The sequence below is a fragment of the Myotis myotis genome, unplaced genomic scaffold, assembly GCF_014108235.1.
Source record: "Myotis myotis isolate mMyoMyo1 unplaced genomic scaffold, mMyoMyo1.p scaffold_m19_p_2, whole genome shotgun sequence".
NCBI lineage: Eukaryota > Metazoa > Chordata > Mammalia > Chiroptera > Vespertilionidae > Myotis > Myotis myotis.
The window spans coordinates 139,220,928-139,242,565 of NW_023416324.1; the positions used below are offsets into that span (position 1 = coordinate 139,220,928).

Below are 21,638 nucleotides of genomic sequence, written 5' to 3' on the forward strand. Positions count from 1 at the left end.
AAACATATTAAGAACAGTATGCTATATACACCAGGTCCCTTGAAACATATGCTGTGCAGATGTTTCTATCCTGCAGCGACTGTGTCAAGCAGCAAGGATGGACCGGCTTCCGGCACTATTTATTGTTATAATCAAAGTTTAACATGTATTTCCTTAGCAAAGTCTTCCCTGATCATCTTTCTTGAGTTAGTTCTCCCTCATATTTTTTCACAGCAACTCTGAAGTTCTTGAGTATGATAGGCAGTAAAGTCCAAGGTTGAGAGTGACTATATTTGGTTGAGAGTGACTCTATTTGTCATCACTCCTTTTTAACTCCATGGATCCTGTCTTCACAAATTTTAATAAAATCTAAGGTAGGTTTTGGGGTCACTTCATAATTAATGAAGTTGTCTTCTTTAAGGGGGATGTGAAAAAGTTCAGTCCAGTCTAACAGTCACTCTCAGGCCAGTTAGTGGAATATTAAAATGAAAACACCAAAGTTAAAAGTCCCTCCTCTCTTGGGGTAGGCTTGCCTCTAGCTGGGAGGCCTACATACAATAGGGGAGGGGACTTGGCCAGCTTCTTCTTTCCTCAGTCCCTTTCTTCTACATGGACAGTTACTGTTTCTGACCCCTCTATGGTCAAATTCTGGGAAGAGTAGATTAGGGGAAGGTAGTTTTATTTATGTGTCTGGTACAGTTGTCATCTCACCTTGAGGCTATAGAGGGCCCAGGCTCAATTACAAAGATTCTTTTAAGGGCTACTTTGGGGAGTCTTTTAGGTCAGACACTGTGAAAACACTCCCTTCAGCATATACTCTTTACTATCACATCTATTTGTCTGTCTGCTCATTAGACCTCTCTACAGACCTTTAGACTGCAGTTCTTTTAACAAGTGAAAGCAATGTCTCTCCTTCACCTGTTGCTTACCACTCCTCTCGAAACCTAGGGTTCCTGGCAGGCCGTTTCCTCTGTTTTGAGATCATATTACTCTCAGGTTGTTCAGGAATTCTCTTTTACAGGGACCTTGATTGGCTCCTTCTATGGGAAAGACATTCAGCCTTCCAAGAAACAAGAGGCTAATAGGTACCTGGACAGTAAGTATGTGGGTTTCGGGAAGATGGCGGCGGTATAGGCAGACGCGTCCCAGGTCGTGTCCCTGAGCAAATGGAGTGAGCAGCTGAAACTAGTAACATCCACCCCGAATTGGCGAAATTCCTCAGCTGGCGAGACGGTTTGCAGCCGGGAAGAGCAGAACTCCCCTGGAAAGGTAAAAAAACCAGGGATTTGGGCAGGAAAGTTCGCCAGACCTCTGAGCCCAGAGAGTCGGAGGCAGACCTCGTGGCAGACAGCCGCGTCCCTTGGGACAGGCACAGCCCCTAACAGGGGAAAGGAGAACCGCGGGATTCCTGGCGCCGCCGGGGGAATTGAGAGCTGGGTCTGTGATCACGGAGGACTGAGCCTAAAGGGGGCAGCCTGAAGAGCTGACCAGACCATGCAGTCCCGGTAAGAGAAGAAGCTTACAGAAACCAAGCCTTCCCCGTTTCCGCGGCCGGCGTTTGTTTGTTTGTTTTCACTGAACCCTGTTCATGGGACATGTCGGATACAGACACTCACCTGTGCTGAAGAGAGGGAGAGTGTGCGGAGGAGTGGAATCTGGGGAGAGACTGAAGAGAGAAGGGGGGCAGGGAGAGGTGGCAGCGAATTGAGTGCTGAGCCACCCCTGAGCCCAGGGCTGAGGCAGCCATTCTCTCCGGAGAGTGAGACTCCTCCCCCCAGCCCCCAGGAAAGGAGCACAGCCACACCCAGATTCCACCCTGTAGGAGATCAAGGATTAAAATAACCTGATCAGTCCCTGGGAGTTAACAGGGTCTGGCCTATAGAGGGATTTTCAATCCCAGCAACAACACAGCACTGGTAACTCTTACACAGCCAGCTCTGGGCAGTGAACTTCCACTGGACAGAGAGGCCCTATAGCCTCAGAGGCCAACCCCAGAACACTGCCACCCAGAGGCTGACCCACAAACTGACTCTTTGCTAAACACAAAATAAGGCAGTCTGGGAAACAAATGCGGCTTGCTTTAAAATAAGGACTGTGGTTTACAACACAGAGGAACAGTGTATCGCAGGGAAACTCAACACTCTCCTGAATACCTGGCAGGTCTAAGGCGAGCCACACTGAAGAATAGAAGAACCGAAGGACCTTCACTACTGCAATATTTTTTTTTTCTTTTTTCACCTTTTAACTAAGAAACCAATTTTTTTTTCTTTTTTTTTTCTTTTCTTCTGCTTTTTTTTTGCTTTTTTTTTTCTTCTTCTTTTTTCCATCACCTGATTTTACCCTTTTAATTACTACCTTATTATTTTTAACCAGTATTATTACTGCTACCATTTTACCATTTTTTTTTTAAAGTGCCATTTTATTTTCTGTTTATTTTATTTTGGGATTAGTGTTCTCCATTCTATTTTCATCGTTATATTATTGGTTGTTTCTAGTTTGCATTCATCTCCAGGGAGCTGTTGCTGGAAGTTGTTGGGATTAATGGCTGTTCTATAGGAGTATTCTCCTCATATAAAAAAGTCTCTTCCCCTCTTCCACTTCATTCTCTCTTTTCGCTCTTTTTTTTTTCTTTTCTTTTCTTTTCTCGCTTTTATTTTCCCCCCTCCTTTTTCCCAATTTCATTTTTGCACTCCTTTTTTTGGTCCCTAATTTTCTTTTCTTTTTTCTCTTTTCTCTTTTTCTCTTCCTTCTTCCTTATCCCCTAATTCTCTTAATTCAGGTGGTCACCTTTATTTGGGGTTATTCATATCGTGAATATATTTGTGTATAGTGCCTGGTACGTGGTGCCTTGTTGTGTTGTATTTTGTGCCTTTAAATCAACGCAGCAGATCCAAGCAACAGCAACCTCCTGAGCACCACACCCTCTGCTGAGGAACAGCAGCTGTACGTGAAACCTTGCCCCACCAGCCAGAAGAGCCACCACAGCTGTGAACAGCACCCACCAGAGGAGCTGCTGCCAACTGAAGAGCAGCTGCTACCGCAACCGCCAGAAGAGCAACCACAGACCAAGGAGTCACTGCCACCAAGGGAGCAGCCACTGAACGACTCAACGCCTAGATATGTCAGCGAGATCAAACATGGGTAGACAAAGAAACCCCCAAAGAAAAGAGAAGGAGGACTCTCCAGAAAAGCAGCTAAGTAATACAGAGGCATGCAACATGACAGAAAAAGAATTCAGAATAAGGGTCCTAGAGTGCATAAACCGGATGGAGGAAAAAATCGACAACCTCTGCAAGAAGCTAGAAGAAACAGATGAAAAAATCAACAACTTAAGTAAGACCCAAGAAGAAATGAAGAGTGATATAGCTGCAATGAAAAACTCCATTGAAAGTATCAACAGTAGACTAGGAGAAGCGGAGGACCGAATTAGTGATTTAGAAGACAAGGAAGCAAAACACACCCAAAACGTACTGCAATTGGAGAAAAAAATGAAAAGACAGGAGGAGAGCCTAAGGGAGCTTTGGGACAACATGAAACGAAACAACATACGAATAATAGGGGTACCAGAACAACAGAAGGATGAACAAGGATTAGAAAACCTATTAGAAGAAATAATATCAAAAAACTTCCCTGAGGTGGGAAAGAAAAAAGTCACACAAGCACAGAGAGTCCCAAACAAGTTGAACCCAAAAAGACCCACACCAAGACACATCATAATTACCATGGCAAATGTTCAGGACAAAGAGAGAATCTTACAGGCTGCAAGAGAGAGACGGAAAGTTACATACAAGGGATCTCCCATTAGATTGTCAAATGATTTCTCAACAGAAACACATCAGGCCAGAAAAGAATGGACGGAAATTTACAAAGTGATGCAAAGCAAAGGACTAAATCCAAGAATACTCTATCCAGCAAGGCTATCATTCAAACTTGAAGGGGAAATAAGAAGCTTCACAGACAAAAAAAGGCTAAGGGAGTTTATCACCACCAAGCCAGCAATGCAAGGAATGCTAAAGGGACTGGTATAAAAATAAGAAATAAAAAGCTCAGAAAGAAAACAGCCACACAAAAACAGAAATGGCTACAAACAAGTACCTTTCAATAATAACTTTAAACGTAAACGGACTAAATGCTCCAAACAAAAGACATCGAGTGGCTGAATGGATAAAAAAACATGACCCATACATCTGCTGTCTACAAGAAACCCACCTCATTAGAAGGGACTCACACAGACTGAAAGTGAAAGGATGGAAAAATATCTTTCAGGCAAATGGAAAGGAAAAGAAAGCTGGGGTAGCAATACTTATATCGGACAAAATAGACCTCAAAGTGAAGGCCATAACAAGAGATAAGGAAGGCCACTTCATAACACTAAAGGGATCAATACAACAAGAAGATATAACCCTGGTAAACATATATGCACCCAATGCAGGAGCACCCAAATTCATAAAAAAACTCCTGGAAGGTATCAAAGGAGAGATCGACAACAATACAATCATAGTAGGGGACTTTAATACACCACTAACAGCACTGGATAAGTCCTATAGACAAACAATCAGCAAAGATACAGCAATCCTAAATGACTCACTAGATCAGATGGACTTAATAGACATCTTCAGAACACTTCACCCCAAAGCCAGGGAATATACGTTCTTCTCAAGTGCTCATGGGACATACTCAAAAATAGACCATATATTGGGTCACAAGCAAAGTATCCCCAAATTCAAGAAAATTGAAATCATAAAAAGCGTCTTCGCAGACCATGATGGCATAATATTAGAAATAAACTACAATAAAAACAACCCAAAATACTCAAACACCTGGAAGCTGAATAGCATGCTATTAAATATTGATTGGGTTACCAATGAAATCAAAGAAGAAATTAAAAACATCCTGAAAACTAATGACAATGAAAACACAACAATCCAAAACCTATGGGACACAATGAAAGCAGTCCTGAGAGGGAAGTTTATAGCTCTACAGGCCTATCTCAACAAACAAGAAAAAATGGTAGTAAATCATCTAACTCTACAACTCAAAGAATTAGAAAGAGAGCAACAAGAAAACCCGAGAGTGAGCAGAAGGAAGGAGATAATAAAGATTAGAGCAGAAATAAATGACATAGAGACCAAAAAAACAATACAGAAAATCAATGAAACCAAGAGCTGGTTCTTTGAAAGGATAAACAAGATTGACAAACCTCTAGCCAGACTCACCAAGAAGCAAAGAGAGAGGACCCAAATAAACAAAATCAGAAACGATAGAGGCGAAATAACAACAGACCCCACAGAAATACAAATGATTGTTAAAAAATACCATGGACAGCTCTACTCCAACAAACTAGACAACCTGGAGGAAATGGACAAATTCCTAGAAAAATACAACATTCCAAAACTCAATCAGGAAGAATCTAAAAATCTCAACAGGCCAATAACTATGGAAGAAATTGAAGCAGTCATCAAAAAGCTTCCAGCAAACAAAAGCCCAGGACCAGACGGCTTCACAGGGGAGTTTTACCAAACATTCAAGGAAGAACTAAAACCTATCCTCCTCAGACTACTACAAAAAATTCAAGAGGAAGGAACACTTCCAAGCTCATTCTATGAAGCCAGCATCACCCTAATACCAAAACCAGGTAAAGACAACACAATGAAAGAGAATTACAGGCCAATATCCCTCATGAACATAGATGCCAAAATCCTCAACAAAATCTTAGCAAATCGGATCCAGCAGTACATCAGAAAGATCATACACCATGACCAAGTAGGATTTATCCCAGTGATGCAAGGATGGTACAATATCCGCAAATCAATAAACGTGATACATCACATAAACAAATTGAAAGAAAAAAACCACATGGTCATATCAATTGATGCAGAAAAAGCATTTGACAAAATTCAACACCCATTTTTGATAAAAGCTCTCAGCAAGGTGGGAGTAGAAGGATCATACCTCAACATAATAAAAGCCATATATGACAGGCCCACAGCAAACATCATACTCAATGGACAAAAACTAACACCATTTCCCCTAAGAACAGGAACAAGACAGGGATGCCCCCTCTCACCACTCCTGTTCAACATAGTACTGGAAGTGTTAGCCATTGCAATTAGGCAAGAAGAAGAAATAAAAGGCATCCAAATTGGAAAAGAGGAAGTAAAACTGTCCTTATTTGCAGACGACATGATATTATACATACAAAACCCTAGAGACTCCATCAAAAAGCTACTGGACTTAATACATGAATTTGGCAATGTAGCAGGATACAAAATTAACCCCAAGAAATCCGAGGCATTTCTATACACCAATAGTGAACTTTCAGAAAGAGAGATTATAAAAACAATCCCATTTACCATCGCACCAAAAAAATTAAGCTACCTAGGAATAAACTTAACTAAAGAGGTAAAAGACCTCTACTCAGAAAACTACAGGACGTTGAAAAAAGATATAGAGGAAGACATAAACAGATGGAAGAACATACCGTGTTCATGGATTGGTAGAATCAACATCATTAAAATGTCCATACTACCCAAAGCAATCTATAAATTCAACGCACTTCCCATTAAAATACCAACGGCATACTTCAGAGATCTAGAACGAACTCTCCAAAAATTCATCTGGAATAAAAAAAGATCCCGAATAGCTGCAGCAATCCTGAAAAAGACCAAAGTAGGTGGGATCTCAATACCAGATATCAAGATGTATTACAAAGCCACTGTTCTCAAAACTGCCTGGTACTGGCACAAGAATAGGCATATAGATCAATGGAATAGAATAGAGAGCCCAGAAATCGGCCCGAACCAATATGCTCAATTAATATTTGACAAAGGAGGCAAGAACATACAATGGAGCCAAGATAGTCTCTTCAATAAATGGTGTTGGGAAAATTGGACAGATATATGCAATAAAATGAAACTAGACCACCAACTTACACCATACACAAAAATAAACGCAAAATGGATAAAGGACTTAAATGTACGACAGGAAACCATAAAAATTCTAGAAGAATACAAAGGCAACAAAATCTCAGACATATGCCGAAGCAATTTCTTCACTGATACAGCTCCTAGGGCACTTCAAACTAAAGAGAAAATGAACAAATGGGACTACATCAAAATAAAAAGCTTCTGCACAGCAAAAGAAACCATCAACAAAACAACGAGAAAACCCACTGTGTGGGAAAACATATTTGCCAATGTCATATCTGATAAGGGCCTAATCTCCAAAATTTATAGGGAACTCATACAACTTAACAAAAGGAAGATAAACAATCCAATCAAAAAATGGGCAAAGGACCTAAATAGACACCTTTCAAAGGAGGACATTCAGAAAGCCAAGAGACATATGAAAACATGCTCAAAGTCACTAATCATCCGAGAGATGCAAATCAAAACAACAATGAGGTACCATCTCACACCTGTCAGACTGGCTATCATCAACAAATCAACAAACGACAAGTGCTGGAGAGGATGTGGAGAAAAAGGAACACTTGTGCACTGCTGGTGGGAATGCAGACTGGTGCAGCCACTATGGAAGACAGTATGGAGTTTCCTCAAAAAACTACAAATGGAACTCCCATTTGACCCTGTGATCCCACTTCTAGGAATATATCCCAAGAAACCAGAAACACCAATCAGAAAGGATATATGCACCCCTATGTTCATAGCAGCACAATTCACCATAGCTAAGATCTGGAAACAACCTAGGTGCCCATCAGTAGATGAATGGATTAGAAAACTGTGGTACATCTACACGATGGAATACTATGCTGCTCTAAAAAGGAAGGAACTCTTACCATTTGCAACGTCATGGATGGAACTGGAGAGCATTATGCTAAGTGAAATAAGCCAGTCAATGAAGGAAAAATACCACATGATCTCACTCATTCATGGATAATAGAGACCATTATAAACTTTTGAACAATAATAGATACAGAGGCAGAGCTGCCTCAAACAGATTGTCAAACTGCAGCAGGAAGGCCGGGGAGGGTTGCGGGGCAGGAGGTAGGGGGGTAAGAGATCAACTAAAGGACTTGTATGCATGCATATAAGCATAACCAGTGGACATAAGACATTGGGGGGTAGGGGAGGCTAGGGGACTGTCTAGGGCGGGGGGATAAAATGGACACATATGTAATACCCTTTGTAATACTTTAAGCAATAAAAATAAATAAATAAATAAATAAATAAATAAATAAATAAATATTAAGATCACTAAAAAAAAAAAAAAAAAAAAAAGAATGTAGGTTTCTCCCAACTCACCCTGGGGTATTGCTGGTTCTGTTTCAGACCATCTAGCTAAGTCCTTTCATCTACTGACATTTCAAAAGTGAGTTAGATTTTCTTCCATGGGTTTCTCAAACTCCAGGGTCATGTGTCAAGCTCTCTTAGTAAAACCTCTCTCACCTGTCTTAGTAAAGGGAGAGGCAAGCCCCCTCCTCACCACAGTGGCTGGGCCTTGGAAAAAGCCCAGAGCCTTCAGTAAATCTCTCCAGAGAATGTCTGTCTCCTAATTCTCCAAACTCTGATAAATCCCCGAGGTGCTCCTTGAAGAGAATGATGAGCTAAAAACCACAAATCCATTTTTAGACAAGATCCTGCACAGGGGTCTAACATCTCAATTTGGAATGTGGAACTTCTGATAAAATTTAACTGATAATTAGATGAATTACATTTAAGTCTAGTTAAACATTATTAAATCTTATGATTTTTGTTTAATATCTTCTTCTTCCACTGGGCTACTTAACACTCCTGAGCCAAGAAATCTTGTCTGGCTTTGATCATAGTACACAATATGCTTAGCCAGTGCTTTGTATATAATAAAATGCTCAGTAAGTATTAATTGAATAATAAATATATTTATTATTTATATTATTTATATTTAGATTATGTAACTGACTTTTTGTCCTCTATGATGTTTTTTTTTTTTTTAAATATATTTTATTGATTTTTTACAGAGAGGAAGGGAGAGAGATAAAGAGTTAGAAACATCGATGAGAGAGAAACATCGATAGCTGCCTCCTGCACATCTCCTACTGGGGATATGCCAGCAACCCAGGTACATGCCCTTGACCGGAATCGAACCTGGGACCTTTCAGTCCACAGGCCGACGCTCTATCTACTGAGCCAAACCGGTTTCGGCCTCTATGATGTTTTTTAATCTTTATTGTTGAAAGTACTAGATAAGTCCTCTTTTTCCCCATTAACCTCTTGCAGCCTGCTCCCATCTTTCCCTTCCCCCCAAGGCCCTCACCACCCCATTGTCTGTGTCCATGGGTTATGCATATATGCATACAAGTTCATTGGTTGATCTCTTCCCATCCACCCTCCCCTGCCTTCCCTCTGAGGTTCAACAGTCTGTTCATGCTTCTATGACTTTAGGTCTATTATTGATCATCAGTTTATTTGGTTCATTAGATTCCACATACGAGTGAGACCATGGGGTACTTATCTTTCTCTCACTGGCTTATTTCACTCAGCATAATACTCTACAGGTCCATCCATGCTGTTGCAAATAGTAACATTTCTTTTTCTTTTTTTATCCCATTGTATAAATGTACTATAGTTTTTTTATCCACTCATCTGCTGATGGGCACTTAGGCTGTTTCCAAGTCTTAGCTATTGTAAATTGTGCTGCTATGAACATAGAGGTACAGATATTCTTTCTGATGAGTGTTTCAAGTTTCTTAGGATATATTCCTAGAAGTGGGATGACTGGGTCAAATGGGAGTTCCATTTTTAATTTTTTAAGGCAACCCCATACTGTTTCCATAGTGGCTGCACCAGTCTGCATTCCCACCTGCAGAGTACTAGTGTTCCCCTTTCTCCACAACCTCTCCAACACTTGTCGGTTGATTTGTTGATGGTAGCCATTCTGACAGGTGTGAGGTGATATCCATTGTTGTTGTGATTTGCATCTCCCAGATGATTAGTGACTTTCAGCATTTTTTCATATGTCTTTTGACTTTCTGTATGTCCACTTTGGAGAGCTGTCTATTTAGGTCCTTTGCCCATTTTTTAATTGGATTGTTTGTCTTCCTTTTGTTAAGTTGTATAAGTTCCTTATATATTTTGGATATTAACCCTTTATCAGATGTATCATTGGCAAATATGTTCTCCCATGTAGTGGGCTCTCTTGTTATTTTGATGATTGTTTCTTTTGCAGTGAAGAAGCTGTTTATTTTAATGTCCCATTTGTTTATTTTCTCCTTAGTTTCCATTGTCCTAGGAGATGTATTAATAAACATATTGCTGTAAGAGATGTCTGAAATTTTGGTGCCTATGGTTTTTCTAGGACCTTTATGGTTTCACATATTACATTTAAGTCTTTTATCCATTTTGAGTTTATTCTTATGAATAGTGTAAGTTGGTGTGTAGTTTTATTTTTTCCATGTACTTATCCAATTTTCCCAACACAATTTATTGAAGAGATTGTCTCTGCTCCAATGTATGCTTTTGCCTTCTATGTCAAGTATTAATTGAGCATAGTGGCTTGGGTCGATTTCTGGGTTCTCTGTTCTGTTCCATCGATCTATATGTCTGTTCTTGTGGCAGTACCAGGCTCTTTTGAGTACAGTGGCTTTGTAGTATAACATGATATCTGGTATTGTGATTCCTCCAACTTTGTTCTTCTTTCTCAAGATTGCTGCAGCTATTCAGGGTCTTTTTTGGTTCCATATACATTTTTGGAGTGCTTATTCTAGGTTTGTGAAATATGCCATTACTATTTTAATAATGATTGCATTGAATCTATAGATTGCTTTGGAAAGTATGGACATGTTAATGATGTTGATTCTACCAATCCATGAATATGGTATAGTCTTCCACTTGTTTATATCCTCCTCTATCTGTTTTTTTAACATCCTATAGTTTTCTGAGTACAACTCTTTTACCCCCTTGGTTAAGTTTGTTTCTAAGTATCTTAATTTTTTTGTTGCAATGGTAAATGGGATTGTTTTCTTAGTTTCTCTTTCTGAGAATTCACTATTGGTGTATAAAAATGCTATGGATTTTGGGGTGTTAATTTTGTATCCTGCTATTTTTCTGAATTCATTTATTAAATCTAGTAGTTTTTTTATGGAGTCTTTAGGGTTTTCTATGTACAATATCATGTCATCTGCGAATAATGAGAGTTCTACTTCCTCCTTTGCAGTTTGGATGCCTTCTACTTCTTCTTCTTGTCTGATCCCTGTGGCCAGGACTTCCAGAACTATGTTGAACAAGAGTGGTGAAAGTGGACATCCCTGTCTTGTTCCTGTTCTTAGGGAAAATGGTTTTAGATTTGCCCATTGAATATTTTGTTGGCTGTATGAGCTAATCTTTTAAGTCTGATTACCCACAATACTCATTTTTCAGATGTAAATACATGCATGTACACATCTCTAATATATTTTGAGCGTCAAAGAAATAAGTTATATTCTTGATGTATATTTCCTCAGGAAGAGAGTAATCTAGCTCAAAAAATTAGTATCTCCCTATATACTTCATATTTAAATATAAAGTTAAATAAACAACAATTATGAGAGTGAGGAACACTGTAGCGAATGAAGTTCCTTTTAGTTCACTATGCCAATTATATTGCATGCACTATAAATATCCTATACAATTTTCTTTTCTTTTTAATATATTAGATGAATTTCTAAGAATCTTATGAAATATTTTTTACTGTGTTACCTCATGTCATTTCTTACACTAAGAGGAACAAAACTCAGTACATACTTTCCTGGGATGACAGGAAAAAAGTTGACTCGCTTCGTAGGAGGGGATGAGGAGTACACAGTGGAGAGTGTTACAAAGGAGGACAGCCTTCAGGGGAATGAGGAAATTATGCCAAAGATTTCATCTCTTTGGTGCTCAGAGCTTGCTTCTGCAAGAGTTCTTGTCATGAGAAATTTCAGTCTTCACATTTGTTTCTTGTCCCAGTGTAAGACTAAGAGAGTGCTCAGGTGATGCATTCTTTGGAGAGTCACACTCCTAGTTTAGTCAACATAAAACTGAGCAGATAACTAGTGTTGGGGCCCTCCCACTTTTAGTTCTGCCTCTTCCTGTACAATTCAAGGTTCTCAGTCTGCCCCTAGATTTCTAGATTCACATTTAGGGCATTATCTGGCCTTTGGAGTGTGTGAGAGTAATGGCTTCCTAGATCTGTGCCTCTTTCCTCTGGGCTCCTCCCTACTGAACAGCTATTGAATTGATTTGTGCTACTGAGATAAGGAGTCATAACCTCCAAGTAAGTTGTTTCTGTTTTAACACCTAGACTTTTAAGACCTTAATCTTAATTTTTTCTTCTTGCTTTTATCCCTTCTTTCTTTCTCAGCCTAAGGTTTGAGCATCTCAGCTGGTGTCAGGAATTGCATTGGCCCTAGTACGCACATCGGACTCCTGCCCTCACGAGAGTCACGTGGAACATGGGCTGCCACTCAAAGCACAGAAACACAAATCATTTTCTTTAATATGGAAGAGTAACACATTTCATTTTTAGTCCATGAGTAATGCACTTAGTCATCAATCATGCTCTTGCTAATTTGGCAAGAAAAATAAAATCTATTCAACATGTTTATTTCAACATTCTAATGATGGAATATGTCGTTGCTATAGAGATGAAGAAATATTTTGATCAGGAGAATAGTTTGGGGCCCCTCAAATTATAATACTTTGTCTACTCATAGAGCTAGTCTAAATATAATTGTCTTCAAGGGATGAATAGATCAATTTTGTCCTGTTTTTTTTTTTTTAATTTTTTATCCTGTGGTAATCTCAAGTAACTCATTTATGTTCCAGATTTATTGTAAACATGCCCAACATCTCTCCCCTCCCCCTACGTGTACATACTAGTAAACTTAGGTACCACTAAGTTATATGAACTAACTTGCCCTATAGGAATGTCACAACCAAAGGGTGTTCTTTTCTCACGTTCCCTCTCTGGTTTTATGAGGAACTAATTCAACTCAGGTGCATATATCCTGTTTTTAAAAAATAAATTCCCAGAAGTTCTTTTCTCTTCATAGAAAGTTTTACATTTTTATCTTGGTCAATTTTCCTTTATTTCATACATCTTCTTTTATCCTTATCTTCTAAAGGAAGTATTAAAGGGAAAATATCTGTAAGTAATATCATTATATAATGATGCATTTCTTCTAAACTAACATATTAATTTGATAATACACTCTTTCCCACATTAGAATTTGGCTTTTGTTCCTGTATGGAAAAAGAATTGCCTTTTTTGTTAATAATGTAAACAGGACTAACTAGTTTTGTTCTCTGTCTCCTGGGATTGAATTAAATCACCAAGAAAAACAAAACATAAAATTATAATACAAAGAGATGAAGATACTTTAAGCTGGGTAAAATAGTAAGTTCATAGTTAATAAAATGATAACAATATTTGTTTAAGATAAATTGTATTAACTCTTGTCCCACCATATTTCTATGAAGTTCATACCTAAACCTCCTGCCCAGTAAAACTGAAATAGCTTTTTAATACTGTTTTTTAAAACACTGACATTCAATAGTCAACTGTCTACTGTATAAGATTTTCCTTTTAAAAACTAAATGTATTTACCTCTTTTGGGCTATTTTGGTCATTTCTTTCATTGCTTAGTATTTTGACTATAAAAGGTGAGCTGAGACAGTAAGACATTTTTCAAATCAGCGTTATTTTTTTAGTTTATAATAGCAATTTAGTAAATGTTTTTACTGCAACTGACTATTGAAATAATGAAAAATGATGAGAGGCAGTATTTTGTCACATAAGTTTACATATTTAAATGCTCAGAGGGGCCAGGCAGGTGGCATAAAGAAAAAACCTAATTGTTGTCAGATCTCCCTACTTGTTAAGAGAACTTAAAACTTGCTTTTATAAATATTCTCCTGATTTTTAAATCTTGGAAATTAATTTTTTTAAAACGTACTGTGCTGCCCAAGTGCCCATTAGTAGATGAGTGGATAAAAAAGATGTGATACATTTACACAATGAATACTATGCTGCAGTAAAAAAAAAAAAAAAAAGGATCTCCTACACTTTGAGACAACATGGAGGGATCTGGAGAGAATTATGCCAAGCCAGTGGTCGGCAAACCGTGGCTCGCGAGCCACATGCGGCTCTTTGGCCCCTTGAGTGTGGCTCTTCCACAAAATCCCACGTGCGGGCAACAACATACAAACCTGACTTACCCAAACTTTCCAAGGAGATGCAAGGCCATTGTTCACATTAGTGTTTGTCAGTCATTGTCATGATTTAATTTTATGGATATTGTAAGGTAAATTGTAAGGAATTTAATTTTATCAATAAATAACATCATTATTAAGTATGATATCAAGTTTTATTAAATGTACCTATAGTTTAACTAAGACTTAAAACTTTAAGTAAAGTTTATTAAGTTAATTTTAGGGAACGTTGTGGAGTGAAAGAAGATGTAGTGTCAAGGATTGAGAAAGGTATGTTGAGATGGTTTGGACATATAGAGAGGATGAATGAAAGGAGATAGACGAAACAAGTATACAAAACGAGTGTGGATGGGAGAGTTGGAAGGGGTTGACCTCAGCGAAAGTACTTCAATCAGATTGAGGATGTTTTTAGCAAAGGCCAGCTTAGGAGTACCCTAATTAAGTTAATAACAATGTACCTACCTATATAGTTTAAGTTTAAAAAATTTGGCTCTCAAAAGAAATTTCAATCATTGTACTGTTGATGTTTGGCTCTGTTGACTAATGAGTTTGCCGACCACTGTGCTAAGCGAAATAAGCCAGTCAGAGAAAGATAAATATCACATGATCTCATTTATATGTGGAATCTAATGAACAAATAAACTGAAAAACAAAATAGACCCTGAGACATGGAAACATGCAACAGATTGACCATTCTCAGAGGGAAAGAGGGACGGGGGGGCGAACAGGAAGAGATTAACCAAAAAATTTATATGCATATATGCATAACCCATGGAAACAGACAATAGTGCAGTGAAGGCCTAGGGAGGAGGTGCAAGTGAGGAGGAGAGGGTCAATGGGGGACATCTGTAATACTTTCAACAATAAAGATAAATTTTAAAAAGTACTTTGCTGTTCTGTAATGCATGAGCAAAACACTTCTGTGCAATCCTGGATGACCTTTTGTGAGTTTTCATGCAATAATCAAGAGTGTAGGTTTTGTAGTTAGACGGGTTAAAATCACAAGTATAGTAAACCCTTGATTTTGGAGTGTTCATGCTCCAAGATTGTTGGTTTTCTTTCTTTCTTTCTTTTTTTTTTTTTTTGGTCTGACAATTATTTTATTTTTTCTCCTTGTTTTAGTGTTCTTCTAGATTCTGATAAATCCCTGAAGCTGACCCATTCTATGAGCTTGGCAACATACTAAGTTGTTTCTTGAATGAATTCAGTTTGATTCTCATTTTTTGTTATTTTTTAGTTAAGATTTAGCACAGTTACTCCTTAGTGCCTTTGCCCTGCACTTGGCTCTTGCCTGCTGCCTGAGTTTCCGATCACCATCAGCGGCAGGCGGCTTCTTCCGTCCTTCTCCTTTCGCCTCCCAGCATTTGTCTACATATGCAAATTAACCGCCATCTTTGTTGGCGGTTAACTACCATCTTTGTTGGCAGTTAATTTGCATATCACCCTAATTAACCAATGTGAAGTGTAGTGAAGGTATGGTCAATTACCATGTTTGTCTATTATTAGATAGGATTTGTGATTTTCTCTGTGCAATTCCACCTGGAAGTTTTTTTCTGCACTTGTCATTATGCTGCAGTAGATGCTTTTTTTTTTTTTTCAAACTTCCTTGAGATCCTTTTTTCCTCAGAATTTTTCTCAAGCCACTTGTTATTTTCTTATTTCTCAGGCTATAAATAAAAGGATTAAGTAATGGAACTACTATTGTAAACAAAATAGCAGCTGGTATATTTTTGTCTCCTCCTTCAAGCAAATTTGGTCTAATGTACATGAAAAAAAAGAGACCCGTAGAATAACGAAACAGACAGAAAGCGGATGCACAGTAGAAAAGGCTTTAACCCTTCCCTCTTTGGATTTCATTTTGACTATAGTAAAGAGAATGTAGAGGTAAGATATTAAGACACTACCTATGGTGAAGACTTGAATTGAGCCTGCAAAGACAAATTTCACCAGTTCATTGACATAGGGTCAACACAGGAGAGTCTGTATAAAGGAAGAATATCACAATAAAAGTGGTTGATGTGGTTAGATCCACAGAAAGCTAACCTGAATAGAAGCCCTCTATGAATCATGACCCCTGTGGTCATCTGAATGCAGAGTTTCTTTGATATCATGTTGTGGTACTGCAGTGGGCTGCATATGGCCACATAGCGATCATAGGCCATTGCCACCAAAAGAAAGCAGTCTGCCATTTCAACAGTGCAAAGAAAATAAAATACATTCATAAAGGGTAACCATTCCGTTCTCAGAAAAGAAGTTCCCTGACATCTTAGGAGTAATGGCACAGGCACAGCAAGAATCCACAAGAGCGAGGTTGCCCAGAAAGATGTACATTGGTGTGTAAAGACTATGCTCTTTTGAAATTAATATCATCAGGCTTAGATTCCTTACCATGGTGATCAGGTAGATGGCAAAAACACCACAAAGAGAAGGGTTTTAACTCTGGGTGATCTGTAAATCCTGTGAGGATAAATTCATTGTTCATGGTATGATTTTTCTCCAGCCATTACTGACCTCTCTGTTGAGAAAAAATATTGTGGAGAAATGAGATACTAACTTATAATATGCCTAGTTGAACCATTTATCTCTGTCTAGCCCAGAAGGACGAGGAACATCTTCCATTTTGCTTTCACATGTCACATGGATTTTGGTGCAGAACCAATTCTGGGGAAGTATTAATTTCCTGAAGCTATTACCTTTTTAGCTACTTTAACATTTTTTCCAGCATATTTTCAAGAAAAACATCAGATTAGATGCACAAAGATACATTGGAGGTCTTGGAAGAAATGTTTTTCTATATGGTTTCTTCTATACGGTTTAGGTAAAGCTGACTCTTAATTTAAGTATCAGCAATTGGTAGAGCATTGCCAAATAATTTCAATGACTGTATATATCCTGATTAACAATGTTGTCTAAAAGACTATTTTCATATACAGCAGCATTATTCACAATAGCCAACTGCAATGTCCATTGATGGATGAATGGTTGAACAGAATGTGTTATATGCTATTACATGCAAAGGAATATTATTCAGCCATAAAAAGGAATGAAATTTTGATACATGTTAAAAGATAGATGAACTTTGGTGACATTATGCTAAGTGAAATAAACTAGACACAAAAGGATAAATATTGTATGATTTCACTTACGTGAATTAAAGTAATCAAATTCATAGAGACAGAAAGTAGAATGGTGGTTGTCAGGGAGAGAGGGAATGGGGTTTTGTTTAACTAGAGGTTTGGTGCACGGATTTGTGCACTGGTGCTATCCCTCAGCCTGACCTTTGGGTGTCTGGCTGAAACTGGCTCTCTGACATCCCCTGAGGGGTCCTGGATTGTGAGAGGGCACAAGGTAGGCCGAGGGCCCCCACTGGTGCATAATAGGGGCTGGGGAGGGACTGTGAGAGGTCTCCAGGGCGTGTCCAGCCTGTCTCGCCCAATCCTGATCACTGGACCCCAGCCGCAAGCTAACCTATTAGTCAGAGCATCATAGCAACTGGTCAACAGTCATATGAATGGTTGGACACTTAGTATATTAGACTTTGATTATATAGGATGAGAACTGAGTTTCAGTTTGGGAAGTTGAAAATTTCTAGAGATGGGTGGTGATGATGGTTGCACAATATAAATGTACTTAATGCCACTGTACTATATACTTAAATGTGGTTAAAATGGTAAATTTTATGTTATGTATATTTTACCACAAGAAAAAAAATTTTAAAGGTTGTTTTCATTTGCATATTCTTAGCAATTTACAATCTCCAGTGCTAGCTAAGTATATATTTAAAAATAAAATGGTTTGGGGCAAAGGAAGGCTATTTACAAGGTATTTATATCAAGGGGGTGAAGTTAGAGAGACGAGGAGTGATGGGGATGGAAATAGGGAAGAAAGAGAGAAAGGAGGGGAAAAAAATTAAAAGGCTATATAAACAACCTTCCAGGTTACTTATAATACCATTTATGCATGCAACATGAAGTTATTTATGTGTGCATGTTCATAAAGAAATTTTAAGAAATTTAAATGCTATCAAAACAATTTGGAGAAATCAAAAGGAATAAAATTTGGTAAATTCAATTACATGTCAAAAACATGAATAAAGTCAAATTTAAAGCATAAAATGGGGAATTATTGCAATAAATATGATAATCTTCCTATAGTTTTATTATATAAAAAGCTTATACAAGTTAGGAAAAATCCCTAGAAAAATAGGTAAAGGACAGGAATAGCAAAATATTAAAAATACAATTTTTAACAAATTAAAAATATTTGACTTTATTACTAATTAGAGAGACATCATTTGAAACAGTTATAAGGGCTTTTTTATTTTTATCAATCATAATAGAAAAGAAATGATAATATACAGTCTTCTCTAAAACACTAAAATGGGAACCTAATTGCATTCCAGCAGAAATATAAGTTGATGCAATCACTGAAAAATAAATTTGGTAATAGATAAAGGAAATTCTTACATGTTCATAATCTATGACTAGTAACCATGAATCCAGAAGAAAGAAATAATAAGTACCTCAAACAAAGATTTACATATAATAATGTTCATTGTAATTTCATTTATAATAGTGAAAAGTTCAAAACACCTAATAGGTAAACATTTGGTCAGTAAATTGTGTAATCAATAAAAATGGTGTTTACTTGGAATATTTAATGTAATGGTAAACTAGACATAATAAAATACTATATAGAAATAAGAAAATGGGGTGAGGGCATGAGCGGGGGGGGCGGGTAGGGGGTAACGTGGGGATAAGGACACATATGTAATATCTTAATCAATAAAAAATATATTTAAAAAAATAAGAAAATAAAACATTATATAAGACATTAAAAATATAATGTTTTATATATGGAATAACCCTAATTTTCTAAATAAATATTCATATATAAATGTAAAGGAAAGGAAGCACAGAAACACCAAAATCTTAATACTAACTTGCTCTGTGCAATGGAAATTATAGATCACTTTTTTCTTTGTATTTTTCTCTATTTCAAATTATCTATAATGAGTATTATTTTTATAATCAGAAAAAAATTTTAAATAGATAAAAATGACATGCTCTTAGGTCTACTATGTTTTATAACTTGATAAGTCCACAATAATGATTAGGGATCCAACTAATATTTTCTGCACTTTATAATTCTATAGTAAATAACGTCACGTTGGATGTATTGAGGATGTGCCATCCCTGTGATAATGGTATTTATTCATAGTTATAAATCAGAATAGTTACTGAATATCTTACATATATCTCAAACCATTCAGGAATATATTCACATCTTGTGTGGCAATGCATTCTTAAGGTCACTTTCCTCTGTGTAAAACAATAACTCTTTGTTGTTGTTTTACTCTTTTGAATGTTGTATTTATCCATGCTATTCTAAGATGCTATGATGCTCACATTTATTAAACTTTCAGCCTATTTATTAAACCTTGAATTATCTATCTCCTGGACTTTTCCTTAAAGATGGAATTCTAATGTATTGGGGAATGCTATATTTCAGCCTACCTTTGTTGATTTTAGTTAATTCAAGAATCATTTATTTATTCACCTCGTACTTATTAAATGCCTGCTCTGTGCTACATACTTTCTCAGAAGACCAGTTGATTCTTCTAGACATTTCCCCATTGATAATTTTCTCGATATTCATTGACCATAAATACTCTGTATTCCAGGAACAGAGGAAAAGCATTTTAGAGAGCTATAGAAAGATTTCTTTCCTTTTGGCTTCCTGAAAATATTACTAACTTTTAAATCTCAGACTATTTGGTACTGATCCTTTTAGGAACAATATTTTTAAATGAACATTTGAAATCTATAAAAGTATAATTTGAGTAATTTTTTCATAGAATGCCTTATACTTACCAGCTTGAAGTAATATTGCATAGTATTATTCCCTTCAGTTTTCCTAATTGATTATAATTAATCAGACAGTTATGTTTTACATTGATATTTAATTTCTCTAAAAACCAAAAAAGAAACTAGAAAGGTCCCTAAAATTACTTCAGGAGTTTAAAACAATGTTTTGAAATTATATTCCTTCCTCATATAATTTAATACATAGAGAATGTCCAACCCATAAATTTTAAACACCATTTCATTATAGAGCAGGGGTCCTCAAACTGTGGCCCGCGGGCCACATGCAAATACAAATATTGTATTTGTTCCCATTTTGTTTTTTTACTTCAAAATAAGATATGTGCAGTGTGCATAGGAATTTGTTCATAGTTTTTTTTTAAACTAAAGTCCGGCCCTCCAACGGTCTGAGGGACAGTGAACTGGCCCCCTGTTTAAAAAGTTTGAGGACACCTGTTATAGAGGTTAATAACCCATTGAATCTGTTAATTTTTAAATTATGTGACAAACATTATTCAAAGAGGCTTCCAAAACTTCACTAATGCTTATTTATTTTTAGTAAATTAAATTTACTTGAATTCAGAAGTGATACAAATGAGTTAGAATAATTTGACTAGTGCTTACACAATAGACTTTAGGTTAAAGGAAATAATTTAAGGAACTTAAGAACTTGAAAAATAAGAATTGTAAAAAGAAAAAACTTTAAAGAACTTAAATTTCTCAGAGGTTAATAAAAACTTTATATATGTACTTTCTCACCTGAATTTCTCTGACACAAATTTTATAAAGGCTGGTTGGTTGCCTGAAGTTTTTTGGTTTTTTTTTTTAATCCAGAAACAAAACCCTACCTTCTTGATAGTTTTGGAGATTATTTCTATCAACAGGTCATTGATGATATTTATGCCATTGGTAGGGAATGGTTCAAATATTTTAAATAATTCTAAGGAGATTTATTTGGCATTGACATCAGAGGATAGCCTGAGAGACCTAATCATCTACACATTACAAATGTATTAAACTGAAATAATTCAATGCATCCTTTGAGACCTAAAGAACAAAGCAAATGCCCATTTCTAAGCAATTGTTAAGAGCCGTGTTTTTACTTTAATTTATTTGAGTTAATACCATTTATTCTTCTCAACAACTTGAATATAAAGTCTTAAGTGGGAAGAAAAAATTCCCACAAAATTGGTCAGCAAAGACTTTGTAGAGAAAATGGGCACTGAGCTAGGTTTGTTGTCTTAGAGGAGAGGTGTGATGTGAGCAGAGGTGGTAAAGTAGCACCTTTCCCACCCGAGGATATGTTTTTATTTTTATTTTTAGAAAGTAAAGGAGAGAGAGGGGGGCAGGGGAGAAGGAGAGAGAGAGAGAGAGAGAGAGAGAGAGAGAGAGAGAGAGAGAGAGAGAGAGAGAGAGAAAGAGAGACAAATATAAATCAGTTGCCTCTCAAATGCACCCTGACCGGGTATCAAACCTGCAATCTAGGTATGTTCCCTGACCAGAATCGATCCCACAACATTTTGGTGTACAGGGGCAATACTCCAACCCATTGAGGCATCCAGCAAGAGCTCCCACCTCTTTTATATAATTCCTAGAAACTTCCTTTGAAATTATATTTATAATGCCTTTA

At 37.0% G+C, this 21,638-nt stretch overlaps 1 pseudogene; it reads right to left on the reverse strand.

The window, feature by feature from the left end:
* Positions 1–11,647: 11,647 nt before the first annotated feature.
* Positions 11,648–19,802, reverse strand: LOC118675700 (annotated as a pseudogene).
* Between the last annotated feature and the right edge of the window lie 1,836 nt (positions 19,803–21,638).